This window comes from Oryctolagus cuniculus, chromosome 2 (genome assembly GCF_051225735.1).
Source record: "Oryctolagus cuniculus isolate XC-2025 breed Fujian yellow rabbit chromosome 2, ASM5122573v1, whole genome shotgun sequence".
Lineage (NCBI taxonomy): Eukaryota > Metazoa > Chordata > Mammalia > Lagomorpha > Leporidae > Oryctolagus > Oryctolagus cuniculus.
In genome coordinates, this window is record NC_142868.1 from 38087271 (window position 1) to 38099523 (window position 12253).

Below are 12253 nucleotides of genomic sequence, written 5' to 3' on the forward strand. Positions count from 1 at the left end.
TCAGTGGCCAATGTTTCTTACTTTTTGCAAATTGGAAATTTTGCTGACTTTACTTATGTAAGTCTACTTTGCAGTAAGTCTACATACAGTAATTATAGACTTTCACGTGCATTGTTTTAAAAGGACAATTCTAGAAAAGATGAACAAAGTAATATATTTATAACCTGAATCTGGTACTACATGTAAGAAATCACCTAGCAAACATGCTCTGTGTCTCATCTCTTCCTTAACACGTAAACTCCAGGAGACAGAGTTTTTCACCGCAGGCAACTGCATTTCCTAGAATATTGCTATTCCCTGAGTGTTGAAGCTTCTCTTGTCTATTGTTGTTCAGACGTGATGCCATTGGAATTGAAAGGTGACTAAGGCTATATCTCTCCTAGAAGTATTCATGTTACTGGAGTGGAAATAGATACACTTTTATACCAGAATGAAGAAAACTTAGGAACCAACATGGTTGAAATTGCTTTGTAATTGAAATATATGAGTAACAACTGTGGGGCCAGTGTTGTGCTGCAGCAGCTTAAGCCTCCAACTGCCACACGGGCATCCCACATGGGTGCCACTTTGGTTCTGGTTCTGATCCAGTTCTTGGGAAGGCAGCAGAGGATGGCCCAAGTCCTTGGGCCCCTGCACCCACGTAGGAGACCTGCAAGATGTTAACTTCTTCCAGGGAGACCTGGAAGAAGCTCCTGGCTCCTGGTTTCAGATCGGCGCAGCTCTGACCATTGCGACCAACTGGGGAGTCAATCAGCGAATGAAAGACCTTTCTCTCTCCCTCTGCTTCTCTTTGTGTAACTCTGACTTTCAAATAAATAAATAAATCTTTTTTAAAAAAAAAGAAAAAGAAACAAATAATGCAAATATTCTTACCCTGGATCAATGGATAATTTTCTATGTTTTTGTAATATAGGAAACTTTGCTTTAAGTTAATGAAGAAACAGAAATTAATAAAAAGGCTGATTAATCAGTCAAAAATGTTTGAGAGAGAAAAGAGATTCGTCTCCATTTAATATAAAATGTTTTCAATGTATTTTTAATAGCAAAATTTAAAATTTTTAGAGTTAGCTACCATGCATCATCATTTTCCTTTTGAAAAAGAATTAACAACAACATCAAAGGAAGCCAACCTGGTGGCATTGCGGGTCAGACCACCGCCAGCAACACTGACATCACATATGAGCACTGGTTGGTATTCTGGCTGCTACACTTTCATTCTTCCTTGCTAATGCACTGGGGGAAGCAGTGGAAGATGGCCCGAGTGCTTGGGCCACTGCCACCCAATGTGAGAAACTCAAATTGAGTTCTGGACTCCTGACTTCGACCTGGCCCAGCCCTAGTTTTTGTAGCCATTTGGGGAGTGAACCAGCAGATGGAAGATTACTCTCTCTCTTCCCCTCTCTTTCTCTCTATTTTTCTCTTTATCTCCCTTAAAAATAATAAAAAAGGAAATTTCTTTGTACCCTCAACAATATATATATAATATAGAACTTATTTATCATTAAAAGCAAGAGAATAAACCCTAGGAAGTATAAGAGAAGAATTCAAATGACAAAACTAAACTAATAAATTTGAAGACTGCCGGCGCTGCGGCTCAATAGGCTAATCCTCCATCTACAGCACTGGCACACCGGTTCTAGTCCTGGTCGGGGCACCGGATTCTGTCCCGGTTGCCCCTCTTCCAGGCCAGCTCTCTGCTGTGGTCAGGGAGTGCAGTGGAGGATGGCCCAAGTGCTTGGGCCCTGCACCCCATGGGAGACCAGGAGAAGCACCTGGCTCCTGCCTTCAGATCAGCGGCGGCCATTGGAGGGTGAACCAACGGCAAAGGAAGACCTTTCTCTCTGTCTCTCTCTCTCACTGTCTACTCTGCCTGTCAAAAAAAAAATTGAAGACTAAAAACAAACTTTTTGATGAAATGGTTTGGGGGAAGGGAAAAAGAGAAAATTTGAATATAGAAATGAGTGTTGACAGAATATATTTCAAATTTTAATGAATATGGAAAGATCAAGAGAGGAAAAGTATGATTTTATAAGTAGATACAAAAATGTATAGATAGTGGTTGAGCAACAACTTCTGATTTTAACAAAAATAAGAAAGAAGATATTCTCTTAAAATATTTTAGAAGGTGTATTTTTAGTAAATAGCATCTTTTTTAAGGTTTATAAGAGCAGAGTGTCTACTAAAGTTAGGAATAAAACATGTCTTTCCCTTTCTATCAATATCATTTAATATTGTTCTGGGAAAACTATTCAAAGCAATTTTGAATTTCAGATCTCAACTCTGAACTTTTCTCTTCATTCAAATTTCTGTCACCATTCTCAGTAATATCATCATTCTCCTCTTGCAGAGTGACCTTTTTGTTCACTCCTCCAGAATTTTTGAGCCACCAGAAATGGAACCACTTCAAATCTCAACCGCTTACACCGAACCCTCCAAACAATTCTTTTGAGTTTCCTTAACTTCTTGCTCAAGTATAACTATAGATTGACCAAACATTTTGGAAAACAGTAATACATTGAATTGATGAACTTAAAATTTTGTTTATTATTATAAATTGTAATTTGTTGTTCCTATTTTCATCACTTTTACCCATCAATGCACCAGTAATCTCTTACATTACAACAGAAAGGCTGAAGCATGCAAATTTAATAAACCTAAACATTAACATTCAAATGCTATTAAAACAATTTTGCTAAGAATTATAGGCTATTAATTTAATGTAAACTGAAATAAGTAACCAGGACAGTTCTTAAGTAAATCCACAAACCTTGAGAGCATTAATTTTCATTAAGAACATAATAAGGTTTCTTTGAAAATCATAATCAATCTTAAGAGTTCAGATTTGTATTACACATGCAAACAAATTCACTGTATTTATTTTTCTTTTCCAAATGTTAACTTGCCGATGAACTACCAGTGAGCCCAACAATACCCACTGTGAAATACTGCTGTAGATTTATATGGAAATACAGTCTATAATATGTAATTTCTTTAAAAATTATAAAATACCATATTTATACTATAAATTACATCAGTTAATATTAGTGTATAATGTAACATGGCCATTGATGTAAAATTACATAATTATATAAATAAATTATGTGGACATATTATTAACACAGAAACCAAAGCATGATGTTACCTAGATCTGGGAGAATGCTCACCAAAATATACCAGGAATGGTAAGGGATTCAGAGTAAGCCTCTCTCTGCATTTGCTATTTTACAAGAATCTTCAGTTCATGGGCTGGCATTGTGGTGAAGTGGGTAAAGCCACTTCCTGTGATGCCAGTATCACATGTGGGCCCCTGCTCCACTTCCTGTTCAGCTCCCTGCTAATGGCCTGGGAAATTAGCAACAGAAGTCCCAAGTGCTTGGCCTCCTGCACTCACTGGGAGACCTGAATGAAGCTTCTGGCTCCTGACTTTGGCTTAACCCAGCTCTGGTCATTGAGGCTATTTGGGGAATGAATCAGTGGATGGAAGACCTCCCTCTTTCCCTATGTCTCTGCCTCTCTTACTGTAACTCTGACTTGCAAACAAATAAACCTTTAAGAAAAAAAAAGAATTTTCAATTCAAAATAATCAGCATATCAACATGGCATATTTTTTGGAGTGGCATGTCTCAAACTCCACTAATTTTCCTCATGAGCCTTTTGGAATATTCACTTTTGGGATCTTCATTCCTGTAAAATAGTATGTTTGTGAGAATCCAAAACTACAAGAACCCGTGTGTGGCAGCTCTGATCTTGAGCTCCTAGCTGAGAGTCAGCATGCCTTGTGAGAGCCATCCCGCATTATGGTCAGTCAAGTCTTCAGTCCTGTCATGTGAGAGACACTATGCGCGAGCTGCCCAGCTGATCCCAGAATTGGGAGAAATGATGGTAACATTTTATTGTAATCCATGTATTTTGGGTGCATTTTTATACTAAACTGAAAGATACTCTTATAAATCCAAAAAGTGACCTATTTCAAGGATTCTGGAAGGTACTTTCTGCTCAAGATTTTTCTCAGTGCCCTCAAATATGTGTGCTGAGATTCAATTTTTTTTGGCCTGGAATTTAACCTCTATTAGACAAAATAGCACATTAAACTCTCTTTATTATAGAGTAAATTGCTTTAGAGGACTTTAAGTGATGGTATTTTTCAAATTTTAATTAAAAGGACAGTAGGAGAGATAATAGTATAAACCAAAAGTCATTCTGAGAAGGTCCAGGAATGAAAGTGCAGACGGACATTTACCCAACCTGTACCTGAGAAAGAGGAATGAGATTGGGTGTGTGTATGTGTGGGAAAAGGAAGAGCCCAAATTTAATTATCACAAAGATAACCGTTGATTTTTTTTTTTTTTTTTTTTTTGGACAGGCAGAGTGGACAGTGAGAGAGAGAGACAGAGAGAAAAGTCTTCTTTTTCTGTTGGTTCACCCCCCAATGGCTGCTGCGGCCGGCGCACCGTGCTGATCCAAAGCCAGGAGCCAGGTGCCTCTCCTGGTCTCCCACTCAGGTACAAGGCCCAAGGACTTGGGCCATCCTCCACTGCACTCCCAGGCCAAAGCAGAGAGCTGGCCTGGAAGAGGAGCAACCGGGACAGTATCCAGTGCCCCGACCAGGACTAGAACCCCGGGGTGCCGGCGCCTCAGGCAGAGGATTAGCCTATTGAGCCATGGCACCAGCCAATAACCATTGATTTTCATACTCATCTTGGAGACTGCAAATGTTTTCCATTATGGCCCCAATATATAAGTAAGAAATTTTCTGCTTTCTCCCACCTTTCAAGTATCCTCTATCATCCTGTATTTATTCATACTTTCATTTAATGAGTATTTATAAAATACCCATGTGGTTTAATGCAATAGGTGTGGCAGTGGGAATACAATGGTAAACAAGGTAGGCAACTGAAATGCCTCGTGTATAGATGAGGCAGCCCAAAGTTTGGTTTTAGAGGACTTAAATCAACAGTAGGAGAGTGAATGAAAGATTAAGGGGTAGCCAGGACAATATACATCAAAAGATCAACAGCTTGATCAACTGTATTTCTCCAAGCCTTGGTGCTAGATTTGACCCTTTGGGGACAACTGGCTTCCTTCTCTGGCTCAGGAACTGTCTAAACCTCCCATCCGGCACACTCCTCTACTCTTCTCAGTATCCCATCATCCTCCCTGTTCCCTTGTTTCTGACTCCTTCTTCCATTAACTCAAAGCTATACTCAACAGCTTTTTCTTTTAAAATAAAGACTATTAAAGATTTGCTACATGAAACAAACTCCAGATCCTATAAACATAATTTTTTTCTTTTCATTCAGTCCAGGTTGTTTGTGTATTTATGTAAGTAGTTACTTATTTGAAAGGCAGAGCAATAGATAAAGAGGGAGAGACAGAGAGATCTCTGCAGCTTTACTTTCCAAATGGCCACAACAGCCAGAGCTGGGTCAGGTGGAAGCCAGGAGCCAGAAACTCCATCCGGGTCTGCCACACAGCAGGTAGAGGCCCACGCACTTGGACCATCATCCACTGCCTTCTCAGAGCCACCAGGTCTTGAATTGGAGCTGTGATAAGGTATTCCAGTGTTGCAGGTGGTGGCTTAACCCACCTGTGCCACAATGCCAACCGCAAATTTAATAATTGAGTTGAAACACTCTGAATTAAAAATTCATTGCAAGACCCTTTAGTTTTTGCAAAACTCAAAGTTAAATAATTCTAAAAGAGTAAAGCAATCACATAAAATTCTGAAAGAAGAATGCATAATAAAAGGTTCAAAACAGTCTTTCTTCTTTTGGAAGTAAATACAATTACTATTTCCCTTTGTGCACACAATGGCTAGTCCACAGAGGAGGCAATGGGGGAATTATCATAATTTAGACAATAGAGTCGATAAAGATAACCTATTGTCACTGAAAACCTCTCAATCCATTTAATAAGGAAATAAAATGCTCAGAGCTTTTGTCTCTAGCTGCAGAGATAAATGAAGCTACCCGAGTGAGTGTTAAGTGGTTTAAGAAGAGAACAAATCTAATCTTAAAGATGAGAAACAATAAAAATGTACTAACTAATTTTTGCCTGCATATCTGCATATAGGAAGAAAAGAGGAAAGATATAGATCCAGGCACTATTATACAGAATCATTCAGCGTAAATCTTTGTCACTGAAGACAGAAAGTCCCAATGATAATGTATTACAAAAAAAGAAGTTTACTTACTTATGTATTTTTATTAAGTCCAATGTACTTCCAAAATATTATAACAATCACACACCAAATGCTAATCAAAGGAAACTCTTATGGTAACAAAATATTTAAGTTATGGAACCTTAAGAAATAACATCTGAGGAATTAAGATAAATGATTATAAATAAAAGTCCTAGCCAACATTCTGATGAATTCTGATTTTTTAAGTACTGTGGAGGGTTTCTTCTTCCATAAAGTTACTCGAAGAAAATTATTTTATCTCTAAAGAGACCTACAGACATCTTTGAAGTTGTAAAGCTTCTAAGGGTCTATCTCCCATACACTGGCTACAAGAAAAAGAAAACAAAGAATAGAAGAGACAGAGCCTGGCAAAAGGCAAACAGGATAGAGAGATGTGTTGCTTTGGGCAAGCTTAGAAGGATGTAATACTTTTTGACATTTCTGGATCACTAGCATTATAAAAATATCCAAGTTATAGAATATGATTCAGTTTTCCTTTATTTTTCTCTCTATTAACCCTGTTGTAAGGAGTGAGTTCTACTTGCCTTGCAAATGCATTTTTTTATTGTATCAAAGTGCATTTTCAATTTTTTGAAGACACAGTACCATCAAAAAGAGGGAAACGGGCCAGTGTTATGGTGTAGTAGGCTAAACCTCTACCTGTGGTGCCAGCATCCCATATGTGTGTTGATTTGTGTCCCTGCTGCTCCTCTTCTGATCCAGCTCCCTGCTTATGGCCTGGGAAGGAAGTGGAAGATGGCCCAAATGCTTGGGCCCCTGCATCCACGTGGGAGACCTGAAAGAAGCTCCTGGCTCCTGGCTTCGGATTAGCTCAGCTCTGACAGTTGTGACCATTTGGGGAGTGAACCAGTAGATGGTAGACCTTTCTCTCTGTCTCTCCCTCTCTCCATCTGTAACTCTACCTCTCAAATAAATAAATAAAGAGGGAAACATTGATAACTTATTGAGCAACTGGTTTCTGTGTTCAGCTTCTAATTTTGCAAATGTGTCTATTTCCAAAAGACATTTTTACTTGCAGAAAGAGAAGCAATAGATTTAAAAACACACGCATGTTGATTTACAAATATTTCTAGGCCTTACAGTAAAGTGTACTAAAGTATGTGTTAAAGTTTAGCTTTAAAAAAAAAAAAAACACAAGACTACAAAAGTAACAACACACAAATGTGCTTTAAGAAGAAGAAAAGCTTAATAGCCAGGAATCTCAAACATTAGGTGATTATCTAAGCAGATCATTCCAAACCATTGATATTAGACCAAGTCCAGGCTTCCAGTGTATAAGAAATGCCATGGCTTGAAAAAAACTTCCATGGACAGGCATTTAAGTAGTAGTTAAGACTCAAGATGTCTGCATGCCATAATGGAGTACCTGGGTTTGATTCCCCACCCTGGCTCTTGATTCCAGCTTCCTACTAATGCAGACCATAGAGGGCAACCGATGAGATAGCTCAAGTGACTGGTCCCTGTCATCCATGTGAAAGTCCTGAGCTGAGTTCCTGGCTCCCAATTTTGACCCCAGCCAAACCCAACTATGGGCTTTTGGGGAGTGAATGAGCAGATGAGAGCGCTGTCTCTGCCTCTCCGTCTATCTATCGCTCTCTTCCTTTCTCTCTCTCAATCATATAATTTAAAATAAAGAAAAGCCAAACTTCTAAAAATAAACAATTAATAGAGTTAAACATGATCAATAAATACTTTTCATTTTTAAACATTAGTAAACAATCATAGAAGCCACACTTCTTATCTGAGCTATTCATGAACAATAGCAGGCTTAGGACATGTACTAGTTCTTTTGAATCTGAAATATTTCTCCATCCTCTCATCCATGCTGTAGGCCCTACCACTTTCACCTCCATCATTTGCCTGAAAAACTGACTCTTCTTCAACTCTCAGCTCTAGCATAGCCTCCTGAGCAAGCCTCGCTGTATCCTAGCCCTTGGCCCTGGCAGGACTGAAAGGTGGTTAAAGTGACCATTTATTGCCTCATATCCCTAACATAGTACATTATTCTAGGTGCACCTAGGTGAGATGTGCTATCTTATTTATTTCTTAGTACTGTGTTTGACATTTACTAAGCCCTTAAATACGTTATCTTTCTTCTAAACTGAATGAAATTGAAGTTCTTCCTGGTCATTTTAACAATGCCTGAAACCTTATTAATAGGCAAAGAATGGGAAAGAGGGAGAGAGAGTAAAGATTGAACAAATTTTACAGAATGAAGTAAATGGTCTTAAACAAGAAATAATACAAAAGCAATTAAGGCTCTCATGTAAAGGATCAGTGTGCCCCACTTGCCCCTTCTCAGACCTGTGCGAGGGAGCACATCTGTCCCAGGTCTTGTCCAGATCTTCTGCTGTTTGAACGTACTCCCCCCTTTCTAAAAGTCTAATCTACCCACTGACCTTGTTCTTTTCTAAAATTGGCTCAAGTCAGGCTAATTACTTCTTGTTATAAAAACTTCTTATGTAAAACTCAGAGAATTTTCAGTTTCTTCTTCAATTGATTCAAACTAACTTCAGTGTAAAATCTTTCTTAATTACCTTCCTATAACTCTAACACAGATTTGTAGGCCACTAAATTTTCCATACATGCAATCCTTTTCCAATTCCACCTCTTCCAAGTATTCCTGAACAGCAACCTGATAAAACTAGAGTAGTTTCTTTTTTTACTGCTAAAGATCACTCTGGTATTTGGTAGAAGAAAATAGTTCCTAAACTAAATGAAACGTCCCCCAATATTAGAAAGTAAAAAATCTGTTAGTACATACCATTGTAACACCCAAATGTCCCAGGCTTATAGTATCACTTGTACTTTTCTATATTAGTATGAAATTCCCATTACCCACATAGTGTAAAAAACTCACTTTCAGTAAGTCACACAATTTCTAATGTAGTTTATTCTATATAGGGTTTTACTTTAATATGATAAATGTGAGTAAACTCACATTTTATGTCACCTATAAAAGGAGCTAGCACACATGATGCTCCCATGTTCTCCAAAATTTTTAAATACAAAGGCTTAAAACTCCAATTTTTTAAAATAGACAATAACAGCAGCACTTAAAATAGCAATTACTGTCCGCTTCCATCACAACTACTCATGTGGATATTTACAAGTTATTGCTTTCTATGCACTTAAAGCAATAGCTACAAGAGATTATATTCATTAAAAAGAAATGATATTCATGTTATCAGATTGTGAAAGATAAAGAGGAATAGAAAAATAGAAAAGTGTGTTTTATAAGAACATCACAAAATAAGCATTAAGGAGACAGTCTATAAGCAATTAAAATAAAAGAAAATTTAGAATTTTATGATGAGAATTTAAAAAAAAAAGTTCATAATTAGAATAGGAAATAAGGAATTCTAATGCTAGGGGGAAAATATTAGCCAGGTTTGTGTTCCTCATTTAAAATGAAATCAAATCATGCATTCAATAAAAATAAATCCAACAGATTGAGTTTTTAAAAGCAAACCCATATGTAAATATGAAGAATATTAAGGAAATATAGCAATGAGCAGAAATGGAAAATCTGTTTTTTATAAAATTAGATTTAGAGTTTTCCTATTATAAACATAAAAGATACTTAGAGAAACTGTGATGATTACAAAAACGTCACTAAATAAAAACTCTACATTTCAAAGAGAATTACATTTTTATGTTTTAATTTAAACTTTGTTTATTTGCATGTTTTTAATATCTGAGTTAATACCAGAAATAAAGTGGGTGGCTTTTACCATTTGCTATTATTACTTAAGTATTTCCATGTTACTGATTGATTTGTAAGGAACTGAAACCCAATTAAAAGTAGATTAAACATTTTAGCCTATATGAATAAAAAGGTTACTGCAAAGGCCGGGGGTAAGCTTGTTGGGGCTCATGTGCTCAGATGAATTAATTGAAAATCCATCATTATCCCCACCTCTTAGCAAAGATATTTCCTGTGTTGGCGTCACTCACAGTCCTTTCTTCCCACAACATGGCAAAAAGTCCCGAGAAGTTCCGGGGTTACCTCTCATTTAGAAACTATCATTTGAAGTTTCTGTCTTTTCACTAATTCTCTCTGTGAGTGGTCTCACTTGGGACTTTTACCTAGGGAGATATGGCATTGATTACTCAAGCCTGAATTACCTGGGATACTTAAGCATTGATGCAAAAGAAAAGAGTACAAAGAGTGACCCTTGGGTCTCAGTAGACTTGTAAGTACATAAGTGGTATAGGACAATTGTGATCAGTTTTCCTTCCCATAAATCCCACAGTCTCTGTAAATTGCCAGAAAGGCTATGCCCTGAAAAGTTCATGTATTCTAACATATTTCAAGTTTAGCCCCAAGATAATATTTATAAGAGGAAGTATTTCAATGGGTTAATACATCACGGGAAAATCAATGTCAGAGAATCCAATTAAAATAGTACTAAATGCATTAAACAAAGCCTATATTCCACTTTAAAGAAAGAATTCATTGCTCTGTATCTAATGACTGTAAAATCTTTCCTGGCCAAACAATGGAATCAGACAGCCTGCTCATCCTCAAAGTCAGGTTCAATAATATATGGAAAACCATGATATAAGACAAACTGTCACCTGTGATTAACGTATTTTTGCACTTGAGCTAAAGCTGCCACTTCTGAGGACATTGAATGTCTTTTGAAAATTTTATCAACAAGATCAAACTGCACAAGACTAGAATTTTAAAGGTAGTGTATGCCTTAAAACAATTTGCAAAGAACTTGGTATGACAGAAAATAAAATATGAATAGCTTACTACTATGTTCAGCTCATGTTATAATGAATAATTTGCAATATTTTCTTTGGAAATTCTAAATAATTTAAGGTAACCTTCACTAAATTTTTTATATAAGTAAATCTAAATGTCTTTACTATTAGCTTGAGAACATGATGATGCATAATCTGTAAAATTATGGATCTAGAGGAATTCTTAATTATATGTTTACACACAAAATCATTGTCTACAGGATTAGCATTCCCAATCTTAAAGTCAAAATTTCAGTATGAAAGAAAACATGTTCTGAAGAATTCAAAGCAGGCCGGCGCCGTGGCTCAATAGGCTAATCCTCCACCTTGCGGCGCCGGCACACCGGGTTCTAGTCCCGGTTGGGGCGCCGGATTCTGTCCCGGTCGCCCCTCTTCCAGGCCAGCTCTCTGCTATGGCCAGGGAGTGCAGTGGAGGATGGCCCAGGTGCTTGGGCCCTGCACCCCATGGGAGACCAGGAAAAGCACCTGGCTCCTGGCTCCTGCCAGGATCAGCGCGGTGCGCCGGCTGCAGCGGCGGCCATTGGAGGGTGAACCAACGGCAAAAGGAAGACCTTTCTCTCTGTCTCTCTCTCTCACTGTCCACTCTGCCTGTCAAAAAAAAAAAAAAAAAAAAAAAAAAAAAAGATTAAAAAAAAAAAAAAGAATTCAAAGCAAACTAAATGACAACAATATTTACAGCCCCAGAAAGGACTGGAAAATAACTTCCACCTGTAATTTATAAAATTTTGCTTTGCAGGACATTTTTTTTTTTTTTTTGACAGGCAGAGTTAAGACAGTGAGAAAGAGAGAAAGAGAGAAAGGTTTTGCTTTTTCCATTGGTTCAACCCCCAAATGGCCTCTACAGCCAGCGCTGTGCCGATCCAAAGCCAGGAGGCAGGTACTTCCTCCTAGTCTCCCATGCGGGTGCAGGGCCCAAGCGCTTGGGCCATCCTCCACTGCCTTCCCTGGCCACAGCAGAGAGCTGGACTGGAAGAGGAGCAACCAGGACAGAATCCAGCGCTCCAACTTGGAGTGCCAGCGCCACAAGTGGAGGATTAGCCAAGTGAGCCGCAGCGCCGGCCTTGCAGGACATTTTTAAAAGATAACTTCTCTCGGGGCTAGCTCTGTGGCATAGCACCCTGCTAATGTGACTAGGAAAGCAGCGAAGGGTGACCCAACTATTTGGCCCCTGCACCCACGTAGGGGACCAGGAGGAAACTCCTGGCTCCTGACTTCAGATTGGCCCAGCTCTGTCCTTTTTGGCCATGTGGGGAGTGAACCAGCAGATGGAAAATCTCT

At 38.3% G+C, this 12253-nt stretch overlaps 1 protein-coding gene across 6 annotated transcripts in view; it reads right to left on the minus strand.

Moving 5' to 3' along the window:
- YIPF7 (Yip1 domain family member 7) overlaps positions 1 to 12253 on the minus strand; it is a 94786-nt gene that overhangs the window by 33847 nt on the left and 48686 nt on the right. The window lies entirely within an intron of this gene.